This window comes from Typopeltis vanoorti, chromosome 20 (genome assembly GCF_054136105.1).
Source record: "Typopeltis vanoorti isolate ZY-2024b chromosome 20, IOZ_Tvanoo_1.0, whole genome shotgun sequence".
Lineage (NCBI taxonomy): Eukaryota > Metazoa > Arthropoda > Arachnida > Uropygi > Thelyphonidae > Typopeltis > Typopeltis vanoorti.
Genome location: NC_143568.1, coordinates 69,028,528 through 69,052,823, shown reverse-complemented (window position 1 = coordinate 69,052,823; position 24,296 = coordinate 69,028,528). Strand labels below are relative to the sequence as shown.

General features: G+C 35.1%; 1 protein-coding gene across 1 annotated transcript in view; it reads left to right on the top strand.

Annotated features, from left to right (window-relative positions):
* Window positions 1–5,635: 5,635 nt before the first annotated feature.
* LOC150095540 (galanin receptor 2b-like) overlaps window positions 5,636–24,296 on the top strand; it is a 74,545-nt gene continuing 55,884 nt past the window's right edge. Inside the window, exon 1 of the mRNA XM_090410407.1 lies at window positions 5,636–5,697. The gene's annotated coding sequence lies outside the window, so the exon portion shown is untranslated. The remainder of the gene's footprint in view (window positions 5,698–24,296) is intronic.

The window sequence follows — 24,296 nt, the reverse complement described above, 5'->3', positions numbered from 1 at the left end:
TTATCACCGATGCATGCAGGTTAGGATCAATTAATGACGTCTCAGCAATGATGCATCACTTAGTGGTAGCAGCTGTTTATTGTTGAAGAAAGAAGGGAAACGTATGAGGTAGTGTTTCCATTGGTAAACCAAAACAAGTGGATTGGTGAATGCATATGTCGTTTACCACAGAATGTTACAAGCAGCTCTTGCCGTCAAATTTGAACATGCAGTAGATTATGATAAAGCATTGTTATTATTATAATACGCATAAAATTATACTTATTCATATTTGTAACACTAATGTAATAAACCACGCGCAACAATAAAGAAAGGCAAAATTTGATGTTTCTAATCTTCATCAGCGCCATCTATTGAGACACATACGCAGCTTAATGTGACGACTTTCGGTTTGTCATAAATTATTCACGAAGTGTTTACGATAATCTCTGAAGTAACATTTATTAACTGCAAAGCAGGAGAACCATACGCTTGAGAACAAATCCCTCTCATCCTCACGTGGCGATGTGCTACGACAAAACAGCGGGAAACGACGTCAACATCGAGTACTACTGAAGATTACAAGACACTCAACAACAGCCTGAACTGGTGATTTAAACTGATTGTAAGGCGCTGGATGGTGGTTCTTAACCTGCGGAATATCTTTGTAAGAATACCTAGGAGAATTTCAAGCAGGTGGGAGGAAGGAAAGGATTTTATATCGTAAAAAAATGAATTAAAAAAAAATGGGGTTACTTTTTTTTTCTGCGGACCAAACTGAACGATCATCATTTAGATGGAATAATGGTCCACCCCCCTGGCTATTATTCTGTTGTTTATTTTCGCCCACGAACTTTACGGCACAAAGACACACAATCAAGAGCTGATAATTGCTTTTAAATATTAATAGAGCATTCTATCACATTCATTTAACTCTATCACCTTAAAATTGGGCCTTATTTATATAAGTTTATAATAAATAACTAGGCATTACTCATGTTTTGATAATAACCCTTTGATTATTACCGACACAATTAACAATGAAATTAACAATATAATTATCGATAAAATTAACAATATTATTATCGATGGAATTAACAGTGAAATTAACAATATAATTATCGATAAAATTAACAATGAAATTAACAATATTATTATCGATAGAATTAAGAGTGAAATTAATAATATAATTATAGATAAAAGTAACAATGAAATTAACAATATTATTATCGATTGAATTAAGGGTGAAATTAACAATATAATTATCAATAAAATTAACAGTGAAACTAACAAAAATATACATACAAATTTAGGGGGGAAAGGAAATTAAAAGCCTTGTGACTAAAGATTAAGAAATGCTAGGATAGCACCACATTGTCTAACGCTTAGAAATATCATCGGTTGTTGGTAGCCACTCAATTATGTAGAAATAATTGACTGTGTTGACCAGACTGACACATTTGTTCCTATTAGATTATCATAATTGAAACTGGTGACGAAATAATCTATAAAGGAACAATAGTTGTTAATAATTGCAAAAGTTCCATTATAAGTGTATAGGAATATTACGCGACTATCATTTCATTTTTCTCTACGTAAACCACAATATTTGTAACAGACATCATAATATCGTTAATAATTTGCATTCAAATGGATACATATTATTCCACTTCCATTGTTGTGGTAATTGTTACGTATTCTTTTGTCTGCTGGAAAAATGCTGCATGTTTTGGTGCCACCAAGCTAAAAAAAAGCTTCTATTTGAGGAAAGAAGCTTCGCATACCAACAACAGCGAACAAACTGGTTATCAATGAAGTCCATCTACAGAGTCAAGACGGTGTGGATGATAAAGCGGATTTTATTCACTGTACGAACCTTGCATTGAACATCCCCATTGTGAGTATGTGTATGTGGGTGGTGGCAAGTTAGCTTTCCTCGCTCCAGTAAGAATAAGCTTAGCTATGTTTGAATCACATACCAGTTCCAGTGTTAGAAAACTTTGTATTGAAATACAGTAATTTTCTTTAGTTTGCTTGTCCTGTATTTTTGCTACTCGTCTGCACATAAAAAAAAGCTCTGCAGATAGGTCTAGACAGGTTCTAAAACTACCAATTAATTCAATGATGACTACTATACTCTTGAAGAAAACAACGAAGTTGGCGAATATTTTCTTTCGACCAAAATGAACTTATCTAGAATACGTCAATGCAAAAAGTGTTCAAGTTATCAAAGATAATGACAAAAGACAGCCTATAACCTTATCATGTGCATCTGGAAACAAAAACAGAGCATCGATTAGAGAACGTTAATAGTGAGCCAAGAAAAATCATAGAAAAGGTCCTTAAGGAAAAATTTTTTTCTATCGCCAAGACGTACGACATACATGCACAAACAATCATCCTTCGAGTACTAGTTGGAAGTTGTCTCTGCTAATAACCCGGATAGAAATAACAGTGTTCAGAAGTGTACCCTTCAATTACACCGAAATCGATTGGTAGGAAGCACGGAGTCCATCCATCAATAAAAAAAAGCAATAAGGTTGCCATTTTTAATGTAATGTTTAATTGAATGTAAAGTAATTGGCTATCATTTGCTACCAGTAAATGCTTTCATGAATAAAATATAATTATGTCTATTATAAAGCTATTATGTTTTAAAACAAAAATTACGCGTATCATATTGCGAATGATATGAAGGTGTTCAAGACTCGTCCTGAAGTCCCTTATATATTTTCTTTAATGGTGCAATATTCTTCAGGTTTCTAAACTTATCTGTAAATAATTACAAGAAATAATACGTATGATAGTGTTTTGTAACGAATCTTTAGCGAAGATTTCTTTCATCAGAGGAATGGCAAGGACGGTACATTGAATTTTCTAAAACCCTTAATTAGGGGGTTTGACCAGACTGACACAATTGGAGGGATGGACAGAAAATGTATCTATTTCTGTTATATGCATATCATCATACTCACAGAAATGATCTGACAAGACGCAAAACAGAATCGTTCCAAAATGCTGAATGCTCATATCGTTTTCATTTTGAAGCCATTGCAGTCTGAGAACCAGGTTGGATGAGGGGGAAAAATCTCCTCCTTGCAACCAACCTGTTAACAGTCCGAATCACGAACCATGGATATTTGGAATGTCTTTAGATAAAGAACTAGTTTCGTCAGCTGTTACGAGACCAGCACCTTGAATATTGAAGGCCCATAGTAGTAACAAGTTTTATTTCTAGACAGGATTCTCCGATTATCTGTAATTACCTCCAAAAAGTCAGAACTAAACCTCCTTCCTTCATGTCTTATGTTTACACAAAGAACTCACGCCAGGCTTTCTAAACCAGATCCGAACGAATAGGGTAGTTAAACCTTATTCTTGTTGGTCTCCTATGTCCATTAATTGCCTATGTTTTCTTGGCAGGTCTTCCTCTTTTGCCAGATGAAAGTCTTGCATACACATAAGTCCAAGGGATAATGCATACAATAGTCAAGTGATCATTTATACTGTACATCTGATTGTTCACCTATGAGAGATCTGTTAATATTAATTTATCTTTTTGAGGTAGGTTTGTGAACTGAGGTTTTTTGCCCATTTAAGGTTTCTGCCTGGTACTGATGAAATCTAACAGTTAAAAACAGCTTTCAGGACAATTAAGCCTAATAAATGCACTTATAAAGGTCGAATATATGGGCTCCTGGACAGAGTTCGTGTCTTTTAAGTAGTGTAAGCGAAAGCACTTTCCATGTGAAAGGTTATCTTCTCATTGTCTCGGTGCTAAAGTTTTATGTTTCTTTCTTTATTTAGCTATAAAATATGAATGAATTCATAATATCCTCAATGGTATGAAAAAGTTATTTCTATTAAGAAAGCAGGTCTGGTTCGATTTAGAAGCGGCTACTTAGCTGACATTATTGTTTTAATTATTAAGAATTTACATACCCACTTCCAAAAAATAAAAAAATGCATGGTGGCCATAAAATAACTTTGCCTCTTTGGAGGCATCTGTAGCTAAAACCAATAAACGGAATGAGACCAAATTTTATATTGAGACGTTTGAAGGCATGGGGTGATGAATTCGGCGAAAAGAAAAAAAAAAAAAGATTTAGTACCAAAAATCGCCGATAGGGGAATTTTTGGCGCTGGGGAGTCGAAAGCAGTCAAATATTGGCAGTAAACGCAGGTAAAAAGGATTATGCAAAGTTTACTGTGCGTACGTGACAGCAGCGCCACCAATTCCACTTAAAAAGAGATTGGGAACGTTCAGGGCAGTTATTCGAATGACTGACGAATTGTGCTCAATATGCGTCATATCTTGCCTCAGCGTGCTTTACTTGTTAAGTTATTTTACCTTAAACAGTGCAATCCGTAGCGGCCCTTCTGAAATTTAGAAGGCTTCATAACCTGCGTTCAGGTTATGAAGCCTTCTATATCAGCTGTAGCACTGAGAGCTCTGATTAAGAAGTTTGAAGAAACTGGATCACTAGGAGTTAGACCTGGCAGAGGAAGGAAAGCACTGCAAGAAGAGACAGTAACAGACGTTGCCACTGTTCGACGACACAGGGATTATTCTTTATTCATTATTATTATTCGTTATTATTCCATTTTATCTGCCTTTAATGTAATTATCCGTTTGTTTTCGGCTCAGCCAGCGCCAAAATTTCCCCTATCGACGACTTTTGGTACTATTTTTTTCGCGGAAATCATCTCCCCATGCCTTCAAAAGTCTCAATATAAAATTTGGTCTCATTCCATTTATTGGTTTTAGCTACAGATGCCTCCAAAGTGGGAAAGTTATTTCATGGCCACCATGTATAATATCCGTTAAGTATCCATTTCGAAATTGCAGCTAACTTTCTGAGTGCTTGGCTTACTTTTAATTAATTTATTTATTTTTAGTGAGAGCACATTTTTCTAAGAAGTAGGCAAATAAGTTGATGAAAAGTGTCGAAATGACTTGAACAATGCGACTCGCAAATATCTATGGGGAAAACATTTTTACAACTTTCCATTTCAGTACGACTGTGGGGAAATCGTATCGAGGGGAAGATCATGATATCTCCTCGCCACATCGTGAATCAGGATTAAATTTTAACCAAGCATTCTTCAAAATATCCCTTGATAGTTGGAAGAATGGTTGATTAAAATACAGAATGTAAAATCAGCAGTCTATCGACTCCGAAATAAAGCTGTCGTTTCTTCAACCTAGACCACGGATTATCTAGAATAAAAATAAGAAATTTATCTGAGATTGCGTTTTACGTTTAGGTTAAACTGCACTGAGGGAAAATATAATTTTATTTATTGGTTGACAGACCTTCACGTGTGTGTGCAGTAAATAGTTTTCTAAGGTTACCACAGGTGGCTCTTTAGGACCGAATAAGAATGTATTTAAAGCGAGATCTCTTCTTCCTTTCCATAAACATATCTGGAAGAGATTTAAATCCTTCACAACATTCGTTTCACGCAAGCGCACAATAAGGATGGCGCAACTGGCCACCACCACACTCTCCGATTAGAGAGGAGCCGCAAGAGTCATATCTAGTATCCTGTGTTCTTCGCCTCGCTCGGAGAAGTTTGCCTTCATTTCTAGTGCTTATTTCACACTTTCGTCTTTTTGTTTTATTTATTTTTTAGTAGTGTTCGGGTGAGGTAGCAAAAATTGTACTCGAATAGTTGAAGAAAATTGATATTTCAAGACGTATTCGTCAAGCATAAGTGAGTATTTGTGTTTCGTTTATTGTGGCACGCAAACAATCATTTTATTGTTATACGATATCAGTGTTAGTTCGTATTGTTATCGTGTTTTTGTTGTATGATATTTCAAATACAAATTAACAACAAATATTAAGGATAAACAAATACTGATTATTAAAATATCTGATTGTTAATCGAAATAAAAGTTAGTAATATTGTTACGTAACATGTAACAGCAGTGTAATAAGTGTAATACTGTTTTTTTAAAAACAGTATTACATCCCATGAACCAGCCTCTGAGGTTTTGTTTCGTTAATATCAATGATTTATTTCAAAGATATGAGACTTGGTTTCGTTAAGATAATCTATCCTACCAAAGTTTGATTAAAGCAAAGAGCTCAATTAATTTTTTCTGTCTATTATAATAATCACTTTTACGTAACATATGTTAAATTTATAAAACAAACCTTCAGAGCGTGTATTTATAAGATTGTTATAATCAAACGAATTATCATTATATAAATATTGATTGATAATGCTAAGTGTTACTAGCGTGTAATGAACATTTATACGATAGTATAACAGAGTTTAAGTTTCTTATAATAAACTGTCCATAACATTTATTTTACGAATTTTATCTGGATGTTATTCTCAGCTAAAGAAGCTCTCCAAAATTGTTTTACTTTTAGCTTATGCTAAGCCACGTGTGATCAGCAAAAAAGTGCCTATCCGTTGATCAATAATTTTAATCTTTAAAGGTTTTTTTTTTCTAATGGCTAAGACCTCAAGTCTCTTTACACTATCGTTACTAAACAAATCAAAAACTATGATTGAATTGATTGCATATCTTCTCCGTTACTAAGAAGGGGAGTTTAACTTCTTTGATAGGTATACGTGAGATACTTACCAAGTGTAAAATCCTTTATAAGAATACCATTGATTATGCTAAACTTTAAGAATTGTGCGTGATACGAATAGAAAAAATACTTTAAGAGGACAGCGAGAAGAAGAGAACTTCAGCTATCGCCCATACGGCTACAGCAATCCCGTGGAAAGCTGAGAGGTGATAGCGAGAGATTACAATATGCAAAGGAGCATGGGAGCGGGAAAAAAATCTAAACGATTTGGAAAATCAGATTTTTTCATAGCATTTATGAAATGTACTCTTACGAGGGCTTTCTCTTGGGTATGAATTAAAGTTATATGACCTTGACTGATGTTATTTATTATTAGGATTAAAGATGTTTTGTTTTGATTATATGAGATATATTAGTCCTGATGACGATGTGAACTAATATCCGTTTTCATTTATTGTATATCTAAGAAAATTATTCTTTTTTGATGAATATATATTATTATCTATTTTAGTGTTTGTTTGTTCACGAACTTCTAAACGCGAGGAATAAAAATCAATAAGATTTGTTGTACAGATTCCTCTTATTGTAACTTAAAGGCGTATAGGATTGATTCCCTCCTATACAACTACCCTACCGATACCCTACTGCGTTTCGGTAGGGTAGTTGTATTCTTAAATGTCAAGAACCGATATCATCGAATTCGTTACGCCGCTTTATCTCATTATAATCAAGCAATATAAAGAACTGATTGAGTCTAAACATACACTTTGCGATCTCACATAGATGGATCACGAGCTACTGTTATTATCAAGTGAAGTTTTAAGGGTCAGAAATTCTCAAATTTCTGAAATAGTTACTGTACGTAATGTGTATTTTGTACTATGACAATGTACACAGTCTTCTGTTAATGGGAATTTGGTGATTGAAGTTATATTACCACGCTATCCGCCTTGACTCATTTTAACTGGAGATAATTCATATAACAATTAAATGTTTACATTCTTTCTTTCATGACTGGTAGCGTATCATTCGTTAACTTATGAAGAATCTTATCACTTAAATAAAGGATTTATATTCTAAGAAATATATTGAGTTAAGATCAAATAATAATTTTTAGTTTTGTTGGCAAATACTGTATGTAAACATACAGCTCTGTAATTTTATTTTCGTAACAGAAAAGCAAAAAATAGCAAAACTCATCGTTGGGCTTAATAATAAAAACTGGTAACTGAGGACATACGGGACATCAATTTCCCAGAATGCATTGTGAAATATTGCTCATCATTATTGCAGTGATCCAAGCACCGAGGATAAATATCTTTGATGAATTGTTACGACAAAGCGAGAGTCAATTCCTGCTACGTTTTGATTCATGGCGATACATCAAGAGCGTGCTTGATTTTCGTCAGCGAATCAAAGCCACGAGAAGGTCTCCAGTTTATCATTCTCCTGTTCCATTCGGAAAACCGTAGACGGAGTGGATCGTTTCCGAAGACGCGATCGTAGTTAGTTGATGGGAGATCAACTGCGAAGACAACTTAATTATATCTTTAACTTTACAGATTCGTCTTCATTTTCTCCACTAGATTACATCGTAGCATTCTATTTCCGGCATTTTTAACTGTGGAGGGTTTGTAATGGAAGTGGAAAATTAAAAATTACGAAGTTTAACGGGACAATTACAACAAAGGGATACAGTTTAGGAGAGCTTGTCGCAACCAACAGTGATCTTTAGGTGGGAGTGTATTTCATCGCCCCCTTATTGGAGGACTGAGGGTGAACTTCAATAAGTTTCTTGTTTGGTGTATAGAATGGAGTTTCTGGACTTTAAAAATAAATTAAAAATATAAAAAAATATGACGTCGATAAAAACAGACAAACAATCCTTAGCTTACCTATGGCATTGCTTGATTTCCAACCAATCGTGGGTGAAATATCTGATTAAATCGCTTTAACGGTAAATATCATCTACCGATTGAAACATATACTACGATCCGATGACAATTTTCAATTCTCTTGTATAGTTCCTTTTGAAAACAACCATTGGTCAGCTATAAGTTTGGAATTTTGAACCACTGACCTATATCGTTGCTCTCAATGCTCTTAAGATATTTATTCCCGCTTAAAAAACAATATAAGGAGTAGTTACTTTTATGAACGTAATGTGCGATAAAAAAATAAAGGTTTCTTCCTGTTAAGTATTAATTCCTGACTCAAATCCTGCTTCCGTCTTAGAAAATCATCTCCCACACCCATTACTGGAAATGATGTTAAAGTCAAAGCAACATTCGCTTGTCGGTATGTTCATTACTTTGGGCTTATTGTAATCAGAAATCTTGAATAGCAGCGAACGTGTTTGCTATTAAAGCGCTAACTAAAATACGTCAACACAGACTCTGTTAATCGGCAGATTAGCAGCGCAGATTCTGCCTTAATTCCAACCCTATCTGTTCTCAGGGTTACGCAGACCTTGCATTTAACGAATATTCGCGATACTGGAATACTCGAGTCTAATTCCTCAAAAATAAGTTTTGAGTTGTCCTACAAACTGATAGTTGTTGACAGTTTGTAGGACAGTTTCTTGATTCATATGTCAGCTATAATTCGAATTGAAATTAAAATAATGAATCACTTTTATTCTAAAATAATCCCCTAACACTTCACAGTCCTATCGACTGGTGATTAAAATAGTATTATTATTTCAATTATTACATAAAGAAAAATTTATGTGACGTTAGATGGCGTTCTAATCAATGCCAATTTAGTTATCGTACATAAATCAAGTTTGTGAGCAATCAGTCCTAATAGGAAACTGATTACTAAAACTCCTTTCATGACGTGTGACAAGTTTATAGACAGCAGCGAACTACAAAAGTTGATCCAACAATTAGCGCATGCTCAGCCTGTAATATTCTTCCTTATAAGCTACGAGATTTATTTATATTGATGTTCATTTATTGTAGAGCAGTAACTGCCGTAATTAATGAGCTTACTTAAACACTTTTCGATCTCGCACCTGTCGACAACAGCATGTAGACGACACACTAGCTAGGAAACGACTTGAGAAGTTTCTTCGATTAAAGACAGTTTTTTTTTTACTTTTTATTTACTTCCATTTCAAGGATTTTTACAACTAGAAATTTCCAATATTGACTCCATTCTTCATTTTCTCGCAGCTGTGACATAATTAATCTTGTAAATTCTTCTGGAAATATGTGGGTTAATTGAAATTCTGTCTTTTCGTTAAAAAAAGTAGCAAAACGGAGTGAGTGAGTGAAAGTCAAAGCTCGCTTAAAATGCCTCAGTTCATGTAGGAATTTTAGTGAAATTGTTTTCTAATTATATTCGTTCTCTCTCTCTCTGGATGGAAAAACTTGGGTTCAAATCTCGTCTTTAGCGTTTGGAACGAACGAACGTCATTTACCAGCCTTATATGGGATTTTCACCCCGAAAACTTGATTTTTTTTAAATTCCATTAATAGGCAAACTGGCCGTTAAACACACTCAATTAACACACATAATACACAATAATATAATACACACAATACATTGCAGCCTCAGTTGCTTCGGCCGTAATTAAAACCACACCAATATTTCTCTTTCCCAATTAGCTAACAGCATTTATTTTTTTCAGCATTTTTTTTTTTTAAATCTGACACAGAAAATAAAGCAGCTTACCAGTAAGAGTGTGAATGTTGTAATGGAGTTTGGGTAGCAGTGTGCATTAGATGCTTCGTCTTATTTTCCAAGAGATGGTATTGGAAGATGCTAATACATAAAAAAATCATTTGAAAGTGACAAGCACACAGTTTGAGGTATAGCTGGCCGACATTACGACGTCCAAAAGATAAATTTACTGCACGTGTGCCACCGATAGTGACAGCAAATCTAATGAAGACTGGATAATGTACTCTGGATACCAGAAACGACTGTATGTGAATTCTGTCAACGATGGGTTTCCATTCAGTTATAGAAAGTCAAAAGCGATAACGGCTGAGTCTGGTGAAATCCTTAAATAAATTACATAAATTGTGTTTCGAAAAATAAAAAAATACATAATTATATATATTTTTTTTTCATAAAGATATTCTCATCAATAATATATAAAAAGAAGCTTCAATTTATGTTTAAGAATAAATTAAGTGCGTTTTGTGGTTACTGAGAATTCATTTATTATGGCCATCAGCGAATCCTGTAACAATAAGCTAAAATGTATTTTTAAGGACAAATTATAAATTTAATTATATACCTTAGGTGCACAGATGGCTATTTTGTTCAGACAACGATTATAAATGGTTTTACTAACTTACCATTAATTTCGTTTGTTTTTTTTATGATTATTCTGCCCACGAAAAGTTAGTTAATAATTTGGTTTTTCTTTTTAGTTATATAAATATGTAAAAAAGAAAAAGACTGGTCTCTAAAGAATGCTATGTTATTGATGATGCATCGCCGGAGGAATGACTGTTAATATAAACAGGATACGAATCACAGGCTTAGCAAGAGTGGCATTGACGTTAGGTTGCATATGGAAATAAAAGAGACGGACTAACAAGAATAATAAAAAACACAATTGTATTTAGAGGACTATAAAACATTCTCGTGGAGAAAAATATGATGGACGACTCTTTTCCAGACAGCTTTAAGAAATAATGAAAAAAATTGATTAGCTATGCTTGTAGGATGTAAATACATCGCTGGTTATATTAAAACAAGAATAATTTAACTCATAAGTTATAGAATCTACAATTTATAGAATTAATTACAACTTATAATTTATAACTATAAATTATAGAATCACCACAGACAGCTGAGCGTGTCTTTCATCTTATTTGGATGATACTGCGCGCGCAATTCAATTCTCTGACGTCACGGTACAAGTTTTACGGAGACTGCCACTCTATTGGATTCCTCACGAAGGTGGACAAACAATCACTCATATGAATAAATTTATATTTCAGTTCACTGACAATTATTGTTTACATATAACGTGTTAAAACCATAACAGTATATTTTGTGAGATACGCTGTGTTGAAATATGTATTTGGAAACCCTGGTTTAGAATTAAATGTTGGTATATATATTCGTCTATAGATATATATAACAGGAGCGTATATTCCGGGTGTGCTAGGTGTGCACCGCACACCTAGAATACCTATAGCAATATCACCGATATTATATTTTTGCATTTATTTCTATTAAAGGTTCTCCTAATTCTTTTCTGGCTTAGCGTGATTCCTAAAATTAAACCCAATAGACTAATGCCTCGTGAAGAAAACAATTTTCCACGTGGGAATATTGCATCGCATTTGCGTCAGTAGCCCGGGTGTGCTGTAACAAATACGGCCAGTTGTTTTTAAACACCCAGAAGGCGAGGCAGGATGTGCGCTGAGACAATAGCACCCAGAAATCAATGGCTGTGATTGGTTATTGTGTCTTCTAATCAAACTGAACGTTGTCATTTACCATGAGTTGCTTGTTTTGTATTCTGAGTTTCCTGTTTGTTCCAAACGTCATTTGGAACAAACAGGAACGTTGGGTGTTGGTCAAATCAATACCCAACAATATACACCATCTGTCCAAAAAGAAACCGAAATTTTCCGAACTTTTCGAAAATAGAAAAAACTAATGGCGTCACCTGTTGTATCTTTTTGCTGTCGAAAGCGGTAACCTTCATTAGTTGTCAACTGTTTATGATATTTGTTTCATTAGAAGCCAAGTTATAGTGCCAAGAGTGACAGTGTGTTTTGACGAACGGTCGGAAAATGAGTTTCAAACAGAGAGCTACGATTGACTTTTGTGTTAAACGTAGTAAAAGTTTTACCGAAACGCATCAAATGCTTCAAACGCCATACGGTGATGAATGCATATCTCGTACTCAAGTTTACGAGTGGTTTAAGTGATATCAAAGTGGTCGTGAGACGCTTGAGGACGACGAAAAGCCGGGCCTGAGCGAAGTTAACATCCAAAAAGTGCGTGATTTCATCAAAGAAAACCCGAAATCGTCCGTGAGATTGATTGAAGATGAATTGGGGATTGATTCCAAAATCAACTATGCACAACATTTTGACTGAGAGTTTGGGCTTCACAAATTGAATTCGCGATTTGTTCCCCACAAGTTGATCGACGCCCAAAAAAATGTATCGAATTGAACACTGCAAGGACCTCATTAAAACCGCTCGTAAAGACTCAAATTTCCTTGAAATGATCGTTACTGGTGACGAAACGTGGTGTTTTGAGTATGAGCCCGAAACAAAGCGCCAAAGTGCTGAGTGGAAACCACCAGAAGAGGGGCATCTGAAAAAAAGTCGTTCCGCCTAGCCAAACGGTCAGTGGCGAGTTTTATCTGGAAGTTTTGAAACGATTGATAGTGAGAATTCGTCGCGTACGGCATGAATATCGTGACGACCGACCGTTGGTCAAAACACATCACTCTTGACACTATAACTCGGCTTCTAATGAAACAAATGCCATAAACAGTTGAAACAACACTAATGAAGGTTGCCGCTTTCGACAACATAACGATACAACAGGTGGCGCCACTAGTTTCTTCTATTTTCGAAAAGTTTGGTTTCTTTTTGGACAGAGGGCGTACATTTGCTGTTGGTCAGCAGAAAGAATGGTCCAAAATGACTTTTTAAATGAATTTCGCCTAAAACGTCTATCCACTGGACCAACCAGGCTCTACATTATCGCCTGGGCCATTTCACAAACTTGCTTCTTACTCAGAAGGGTGAAAAATGTGATCAAGAGCCAAAGAAGAGCCACCCGCTATTAAGGTGTGTACAATTTGGAGTTCTCTGAAATATAGTGGTGTCCAATTACTTATTTCAAAAATGAAAAATGGTGTTTTCTTGTAAAACATGTATCGCATAAACACATGATGATTTCAAACGATTGAAACATGATGATTACCATTTTAAAACTGTTATCCTTTTTCGGGGTCAATAAATTCATGTCAAAATACCAATTTTAGTATGTGCAGAGTATTTGAGGGTGGACAGACGTACTCCTCAAGGCCTCCCCTCCAGACACTCCCTTCTGTATAGGATACTGGTTTTTCCATTACAACCATGGCAACAGAGCGGATTTGGACTTTTAGTTGCTAGCGTACTTGGTCTGGCGGTACAATCTGTTCTATCGATTGTAGCACGAATCACGTGTTTCTGGACTTTATCTCCTTTAGTCAGCATTCTTCTATCTCTACTTGCAACAGGATAGATTTACAAACAGATATAAAGCTTTTATGTTCTGTTTTTATGTTGTCCTCAAAGGTTAGTTTTAATGAGAATGAATACCACACGAACAACTCGTCATGGATCGCTTCTGCTATCGCTCGTCGATTGGCTTAGAAATTCGCTTTGACAAAAGTTATAGGATGACCAAACCACATTACTGTTTTTTTACTAAATTTGTGATGATATAAACAACTTTAATATTATATTTACTTTATTTCTTTGCTAAAAAATTGTATGTCTGATTTTTCAAAGTTTTTTTTGTTATTAACGCTATTGCATGTATGTTGTCAAGGATTATGAGAAAACAGACTGCGTAGAAAAAAAGACTCCCACAAAAAAATGAAACATTGCAATTGAAATATTTAAGACATATTTAAATTAGATAAGCAGTTAATTTAGTTGCTGTTCCTTCTTGTTTCGTAGATAAAATAAGTCAGCTTTATTGAACTATCGTGCTAGTATCGTGCAAAGCAAGGCGAATCTTATTTTTTCCATTACTCCCTTGCTTCATTAGCTCTGCCTTGGAGATAAGAGATTTATCCGGTTCTGCAACACAACTCACTTCATTCTAAGTATACCATCTGGGCGGTAATCGCTACTTACTACAACATAATGTGTAATGAATAATTGGAAGGGGTTACTACACTTTCTAATTAGCGGGGTGACACTTTATTCTGTTTCGAAATGCTTCGGATTTCAAAACAGGTATTTAATATCTTAAGTTAATGCGTAGACACTGCGGCACGTGCGATTCATTCAACTTCGAGGTTAGGTTTATTGAATCCAGTGTGTTCTGCATTTGTGAGTATCTTAAATTAGTGAACAGTCGACTATGAAATGAATATTATAATTTATAAACGTCAATTGAGTACTTTGTTAGGAGGCGCTTTGAAGATGAAGTACATTTACATCATCATCATCTCTTTGATTACGTCAAAACACGATATTACTAAGTGATGATGTTTTATCTCATCACTATGTAATTTAGTGATAAAATTCCAAAGGTTAATTTTATGAGGAAGGTTTGTGTATGGTTTAAGTCAATACAAAATTGTGTTTAATCAAATTACCAATTCCATACAGCCAAATTGAAATTATTATGATTTCGAATCAATTGTGGTATTTACGTATTTTGTGAACCTTATTTAAAAGCGAGAATGAAAGCGAATTGAATGAATCTGTCCGAAGTCAACAAAGCCTCAGTGAAAACAACTCCATGCAACATTTTGGATTCCAGATTTTCCCTACCGTAATCCCTTAGGGAACGTATAATTTTCTAAGTAGTTTAGATTTAAATTATCCACGTTATGAGTAAAACACGTTAAAGCACATCCCATCGGCATTTTATACGTGCTATGGCGTTAAGTCCCTATCTGTACATCGCATCCATTAACAGTATGTACGAACAGATAAAATATCCGAAACTTTTAAATGTAAAAAAAACTTCTCTTGTTAGTACGTTCACACTATGATATCCAGAGCAACGGTAATGTGTTGGGAGTTGCAAAGATTCAGTCCACTTCGTTTTTTTAAAAAGTGTTTTAAGATATGTTGGTTTAGATTTTATTCGTTGTTGAAAGAGAAGGTGGCGCCCTCTGACTGTTTGATGTTCGCATACTTGGAAGTTTTAACTGCTACATTAAGTTCAGATTGACAGGTTTGAAATATGCATTTTTGCATTATCAGCATGATGCGCTCTCTGCCGGATTCTAATCAGACTGCTGTCCTTATGGATTTAGTGATCACCAGACACATTCGTTTTAGATTTCCTTCCATCGCAGTTGGAAGAAACCTGTCAACTTAGTCTGACCTTCAGACAGAGTTTTATGTGCAGCTGTTTCTTATTGTGCTTTCTTCTTTCTCTCTTCCTTTATTCCAGAGTGGTAAGCGCAGGTGCTAGTAATTGGAAAGAAACCAGATTTCTGTCTCACTTTGGAAAAATTTGTCATTAGCAGCACGGTTCTGCTGACAAGAAAGAGGGCGCCACTTGTGTTGATGTCGGTCTAGCAAATAGTTCACAGAAATAACCGAACGATAAATAAACATTATTTTATTTATTACGCAAGAAAATACGAAAAAACTGATCGACAAGAAAATACATCAATTCAAATAGAAAAAATGATGCCGAGTAAGAGAGAAATAAAAAATAAGTAAACTCGCTTACGTTTACTCAATTTCCAATTTACCAAACACAATCTATCACCTTTGCTTCGCTTTTTGCATATCAATGCAGTCGATTTGCTATACGTGCTTTTTCGATTTCCGTGTAGGTTATTCACGAAGCTTTCAAAACATGGATCAAGGATGGAGAGAGAGAGAGAGAGAGAGAGAGAGAGAGAGAGAGAGAGAGAGAGAGAGAGAGAGAGAGAGAGAGTCATAGTGGCTTTTAAAGCTTACGATCGTGTCAGTCATCCTCTATGCCACTTTACCAATCACATGATTGAGACTCTTCATTCAGAGTACCGGGAATGACATATGGAGGAAACTATAGGTTGGGGCTGTAAACATTACAGATATAAATGCCATAAATATTGCATCACATAAACGACGTTAACGTCAAGACGAATACTGTTGTCAACATCAAGCAGGTTAGTATTATCGAAATCGAAGTTAACGAAATTAGGATCATTCGCTCAATTGGCACCCGAAGAACTCAGCATTGAGCCTCTGGCTTTTAAGATGACCATTAAGATGAAGATCACTTCGCATAACCATTACAAGACAACCACTGAATGTTCTTACAGAACATTTCGTGGACACAGACTTCTGTCCTAGAATTTATGTAGTTTAGTAGAAGTGTCGTAATTTTACAATTCTACAGAATACTCCAAATATTCTGAGCTCAACTGTAGATGGCTACTGTTCGTCATATCAATGCAGTCGATTTGCTATACGTGCTTTTTCGATTTCGGTGTAGATTATTCACGAAGCTTTCAAACCATGGATCAAGAATAGAGAGAAAGAGAGAGAGAGAGAGACTAATGATGAATATATTACATACAGCTACACTATCATTAAAGAACTATTTTTATTTGAACAGGCGAAAAGTTGCTAAGTTCCTCGATGTATAAGAAGACACATGATGATGATAATAATTATAATCATTGGTATAATATTCGTGGATAACATTAAGAAAACTCACCACAGAATGCTGAGTAATTTTATTCCATACTTATTCTGTCTGGACTCTCTGACTCATGTATCAAGTTAACTGTTCTGTGTTGTTCTATAACTTTCCTTGGTTCTTTTTTCTATGTTAACGTGTTTCTAAGTTTATAGTTCGGTTGATTGCCTTTCCCTTGCAGCAGAAGTTAATAAAAGAAATTTTTATTTCGAATTTTTATTGCAAGTATGGCAGACATTACGTCTTTATTGCTCTGTGATCGCAAAGATAGTTATTACTTCTCATCTTTTGTGATCAGTGGAAGAATTTCGCCTGTCTTTTTCTTCTGGTTTAAAAGTAGGAAAACTAGACATTGGTCATCTCGTATAAATTCGCTTTCCCTAAATTCCTTTAAAGACATATTTTTTAGATGAATTCTCTGCAATGAAAGGGAAATATTTTGTCTTTATTTATCAATTTGGAGAACCAAAAAAATACTTGAGGTTTCTCTTTTGAAGATGCAGTGTACTTATTATTTATTTGGTGAAAATAAGAGATTAGTAACCATCCCTATATGAAGTTAGCTTGAACCGAAATATAATGTTTTGAAAAGAAAAAAATAAAATAAAATCTTTCCAGAATATTGGTGTATTTGCACCATATAGTTATTTCCTTTGGCTTGTTTACATCCCTTGGTTTCTGTATATCCCATTAGCCATGAAATGCAAAAATATATGCAGAGATGGCGAAGCAGTCCTTTGATGTTGGCTTCCTTGCAGTTGTCAACAGGGTTTTGTATGGAATGCACATCAAAGAACAAGGCATTAAGAACACAGATAGCAACATCGATCTTGAAACTTAAGAATAAGTTGTCCACATTTGATATTAGTAATGCACGCAGGTTTCTTCGTTTGCTGCACTAGAAATTTTTTAATTTTTGACATTAGTTTTAGAAGTTTCAGAATGCAGGAGTTCTGTTTATGATTTTTAAAAATTAAATATTTAAAAAATAAAAACAGAGATATATTCGTGATTCTTCCTTCGACTTATATTTTTTAATAACTATTCCTTCATTTGTTTATTTTAGTTTTGAAAAAATAAGTTAAAAGGCATCTCAATTTTAATTTGTTATCTCAGTTCGTTTTAGTCATTTTGTGCACAGCAATCCATAAGATAGATAAATTCACTGCAAACATCGCTTAAATTAAAAATAAAATTAAAAACAAATCGCCCTTTTCATTAAATGAAAGTAATCTATTTTTAACCTGTTTGCAGCTAGTCAGGTGGCAAAATCTATTCGCCACAGGCGAGTGTACGAACAGAACCCTACCTGTGCATCTTTATCGTTGCAGCAATGAAATTGCTACTGTCGTGCACGTTCCAATAACTTTGGTTAATAAAAAAAAAAAACGAGGTTCATGTTATGGGAGACGAACCTGTTTGAACCTCATCTGTCTCATATGGAGGTGGCGGTTTTTCATCACGCAAAATAGATGAACCTGAAAGACCACGCGTAATTCACTACGCAATATGCTAGCCTCATAGTCTTAGTTGCGTCGACACAACATCGAAAGAGAAAACGAATAATGAAACGAATGAAAATTCCCGAGAAAATGGTCTACAGTCGACTTGCAAGGAGAACAAGTATGTACATGGAAGTCGCCCAGGAAGATGATTTCGTTGTTAGAAAATTGGACCGCTGGAAGTCAAACTTCGGGGATTAGAAATTGAAGCGGACAGAGTGATCTTCAGAGTTTGAAAAGCGGTAAACTCAGCAGATAAATTTCGCTGAATGGGGCAAAAACTTTAAGACAGTGGAAGTAGAAAGAGGATTCTAAAGCTGGAATTCTCCGACAAGAAGTGTCTGATCTCTCAAAGGTTCCATGCATGTGATGACAGGAATAATACAGAGTGTAATTTGGGCAGCTAAGGTAATATCTAGACATCTAGAAGTTTAGAGGTCATCACTGATATCTAGATGCTGTCTAGGATGTATTTCGATAGATTATCGTATCTTTCAGTACGATAATCTATCGAAATACATCAGATTATCGTACTGCAAGATACTATTATTGGCATGATAATGCAGCCAATATATTATGATAATATTCTCTGGCGGGTTTAAATGCTATGCCGGATAAAAAAAAAATGTTTTTTTCATCCGGTATTCTTAGGTTTAGATGTAAAGGTTCCCTTTTCATACTGCAACAGGGACCTATCTCAAGTTTAGATAAATACTCACTTTATATATATATATAGTCATTTTTTACATATTTTAATTGAAGAGGATCGGTATTGGCAGTCGTATGCCTATACGGAAACCACTGATTTCTGCGAAGAACCGGAAAGTTGGTCTACAGTGGTGTCAGAAACACCGTCACTGGCCACTGGAAGACTGGTAAAAAGTCATGTGATTCGACGAGTCACCGTACATCCTGTTCCGTACCGACGGTAGGCAGAGAGTTGGGCAGGAACCTAATAAAACAATGAAATTAGCTTGTTTAAGAAATTCCAGATTACAAAACCGAGTTTCGGTGAGTGTAGAAAAAAAAAATACCCATCTTGCTCAACTGGAGATTACTGACGTTCTCTTGGCCCATCTAGCATTTATAGTGTCAGAAAGATACCAGAAAAGAAAGCTATACATATTTTAACCAAATTTATAGATCGTACGTATATCCAGATAAAACGACAAAGAACATTTTTGAACTCTTGAAATATTTCGAAAATTACATTTTTTTTAAAAAAATAACACTTAATAAGTGTCATGTATTTAAGTAATAACAGAACGGCTATCTTATTTTTTGGTCCGTTTTGCCGGAACAATTTTGCTTTGTAGCCAATCTATATCTTATGGCGTAATGCAGCGAAGAATAGTGCACTGCCATCAATGACGAATTTTGCGTACTTACCTCCAAATAAAAGTGTGTGCTTTAAATCAAAACATGAGAAATATTTCACTTTACTCCTATCAGTTGAATATTTCCATTTCGAAGTTTCCAATTTGTGTGGGTGCACCTTTTAAGTAAACGAGATTTACTTCATGTGGAAATATTTGGATTTGATTTAGTGCTATCGATTTTATGATCTATGGCGTTTACAAGAAGAAATAAGATTTTCAAAGAAACAAATATAAATGTAAATGTATCAGGAAAAATAAATGACGCTATTGATATTTTTATTACTATAGCTGCTTTCAAACAAATACGCATCCAATTTTTTAGCTGTTTCAAACACCCACCTGTGTTTTATACAGATCTTCACACAAAAAAAATCATAGTATGCGAATCATAACATTATACAACTCTGCGCCCTCTGCCATCGTTATCCAAAGAGAATTATAACAATAATAAAATCCTAAATCAAATAGATCAGCGCCCTCTGCCACCGTTATCCAAAGAAAATTATAACAATAATAAAATCCTAAATCAAATAGATCAGCGCCCTCTGCCATCATAACTCGGAACCATTATTTATAAAAATAGAAAGCAATTGAAATGTGTTGTAAAGGAAAAATAAATAACCATTTTTTGAGAAAATATGATGTTATTATTGTAGCTACAGAGGTTTTCAAATAAGTGAGGAAGTTTATATTTGTGTATACAGCCAGCGCATATCCTGAGATCCATTCAAATCTAAGAAATCGTCTCATGACGCACACTAGAATTTCTTTTTTTCTCTAAGAAGCGTTTCTACAGTGCATCAGCACGATGTAGGCGGCTTAATACTGACCTATCGAATATAATCTAATTCCATCTGTCCATAACAAATCAGAATTCTTCTTTGATGCTAACCATCAGAATCTCGTATAAATATGGTCTGAGTGTTGGGTGAGAATTTAGATTCCGAGTGAGATTTTTCTACGATCTCCATATGGTGAAAAACTTTTTTATGTACGTGCTGCCTATTGAGCTTCAGTTATATTCTTCGCATCACCATTTTGTTGTTAAGCCTAATATCTACCAACCAAGCAATATGCAGATGCATGTCCCAAGGCAACTCACATTTCTACAGCATCTGGTGATAGCAATATTTCCATATCCATCGAGAACTTCAATTTTGCATTCTAGATTTGAGATATATTGTTGAGTTCTCTCTCTCCAGAAATATATAGGCATCCTTCATCTTTGAACTAACGAAAAAGTCCAACAAATCGCATTTCTGAGATATAGATCTTTGTGGTTACATCACAGCGGCCAATATGTAATGCAGATGGACGTTATTTACAAATACACGTGATTTGTAAAGAGCATGAATCACGTGAAAGATGCCTGGAATTACGTTGAGTCTAATAATTTCGCCCTGAGCAAGTTCCATTTGCTGTTTGGTAGTCATACTTGGTTTTTCTGCAATGTACTTTGGTTCATATTTACAAAATTGTTAACAAAATCAAGAAAAGCCTCTTCATCAAGAGGTTTTCTTGATTATCGAATTCCTTCGTCAATGTTCACTTGCTTTATCACCGCTTTTGTGAACGTGGTACAGTTTTTGACTAACGAAATGAAGGAGGGAATAAACAACCTGTCGATACTTGTAACTAAGGCTGTATCTAGCAGTACAGAGGATTGCAGAGAAAACATATACCTCTCCTTCTCTCTCTCTCTCTTTCTCTCTCTCTCCCCCCCCCCCTCTCTCTCTCTCTCTCTCTCTCTCTCTCTCTCCCAGTTGTATTGAGGGTCCTGAATGCAAATCGAATTGATCAATACGCTTTCAGCTGGTTCAAGCACTTTTACCTCAATTGAAGATGATGAGATTTTGTCAGCAGTTTCTACAAAAGTGCGTGCTTGAAAACGACTCTTCTTTTGTGTGTTTTTCATAGACGAGGCAAAGTTTACTTACAGTAAACAGTATTTTCAATTACAGTCACATGTTCGCCAATCAAAATTTACGTGAAGTTATTCAGTTGAGATATCAAAAAACTATTTTCCATCCACGTTTGGACAGAACATCTTTGGCAACAAGTTTATAGGAACATATATTTTTGCAAACAGGCTTACAGGACTTTGGTGCCATGATTTACGAGGTGTGGCTATTAAATAACGAGACTGGTTGCAAAAATGTGGTTTATTATTGCAATTGTACAAGTTAATTGTTATCCCTTCAACATACTCCCCTCCTCCATCTATAAGCCGTTGCTTACGAATTTTCCACTGTTGGAACCAGTGCTGCAAGTCATCAGATGTTATCTGCTTCAGTAGCGCTTCCGTTTTCTCCTTTACCTCATCCACTGACTGAAAATGGGTACCCTTCATTGCAGATTTCAACTTTGGAAAAAGGTAAAAAAGTCACATGGAGCTAAGTCCGGCGAGTAAAGTGGATGGTCTAACACACTGGAAAACTCACCGAAAATGAAAAGCAAGAATGAGCAAGTCAAAACTAAAGGCAATGCTGATCGCTATATATATATATATATATATATATATATATATATATATATATATATATATATATATATATATATATATATATATATATATATATATATATATATATATATATATATATCAATATATCAATATATCAATATATATATATATATATATATATATATATATATATATATATATATATCAATGGCGTGATATCTCAATGGCGTGATACTGGTTGAATGGGTACCCAAGGATCAGACAGTTAACCAACATTATTACCCTGTGGTTCTGGACAAGCTGGAAAACGGGTGAGGAAGAAGAGACCCGATCCATGGATTCTGCATCAGGACAACGCTCCAGCCCACAGTGCACTGTCTGTAAAGCAGTATCTGGCTGATAAGAAGATTCCATCGTTGGACCATCCACCTAACTCGCCGGACTCAGGTCCATGCGACTTTTATCTTTTTCCAAATTTTAAATCCGCATTGAAGGGCACCCATTTTCAGTCAGTAGATAAGGTAAAGGAGAAAACGGAAGCGCTACTAAAGCAGATAACATCTGATGACTTGCAGCACTGCTTCCAACAATGGAAAATTCGTATGCAACGGCTTATAGATAGAGGAGGGGAGTATGTTGAAGGGATAACAATTAAGTTGTACAATTGTAATAATAAACCACATTTTTGCGACCAGTCTCGTTATTTAATAGCCACGCCTCATATTGCAATGACCTAGTAGAAAAATGTCTTTCAGGATGCTCAATGACGTCCTATCCTGTGCGCGAAGGAGAAACATATGGTTCACGTATGATGGCGCTCCACCACACGTTAGTTATGAAGACCGAAAGTAACTTGTTGAACGGTTTCGTGAAATATGTATTGTTCTCTGGAACAACCACCTGGTCTCTTCGACCCTGCCGTAAAGATAGAATAGAAGAGACCGATCGTACATTATTACTCTAAGTGGGCTAATAGATAATCCGGAAACACTGATTTAGAAATCAAATGAAAGTTTTGAACTCTTTCAGATAACTTCCAATTATTATTATACAATTAAAAACTCACCTGCAGGATTTACACGAAAATGGTGGGTTTTCCATCCTGGAAAATGGGTTTTTCGCCCCTGCAAACCAGCCACACACACACACACATTGATTATAATATAGTGATCTCACAGCTTTCATTGAAATAGTTCACAAACTTTTATTGAAATATTTTGAAGAGTTTACAGAAAGACGTATACAAAAACAACTCGAGTTTCCCAATTATGCCTCCTCTTAGTGGCAATGACAATGCTCGTTTTCACTCTACTTTTTTTTTTTTTTTTTTTTGCTGACGGAAATTCTAGCCAAAAATGTCACAACAGCTGTTTTGAACTTTCCTTATCTTCCAGCTGTGGCACTTCAATTTTTGTTTCGCTATTAAGACGTAAAGGAACCACTTTGTTGGAAACAGCAAGCAAATGACGTCTACAATCCGGAGAAGATCTTGATCATATCTCGCACTCAATCACGAAAGAAATAAACGGAAACGGACACAATAAATTTAAGAAAGACAAAGTAAACAAACTAAAAAAAAAAAAAGAACTAAGGAATTCGTTGGCGTGTTATCTATTGAATAAATCAAGCGATGCAGAGTTCTGATGTATGTTTAAGTATTATTCCAAATTGACGAACGTATATGGGAAGAAAACTAAATAATAAAAACAGGTCAATTGCCGGAAAGGTTACGGCACTGTACAATATGCCAACGAGTTATCTTGTTAAGGATTGTATTCATGAATAATTCAATACACGGTCGCAAGTTTCTTCAGATTTAGCAAGAATACGTCTTCCCTTTCTTTTTACAAATGCTTTGTTGTGCCGTTTTCAGAACAACACCTTCATCTCTTTCTTTTGCACACGCATCTGCCTGCAGGACGTTTGTATAAATGAATACTATCCATCAAGATAAGTGTTAACTTGTCCGTTAGGAAGATGAAAATTTTCGTGAATTACCATAGAATGTTTACACCATCCCTAAACTCCTTAACTACATCGTTGGAAGTGTGCTTTG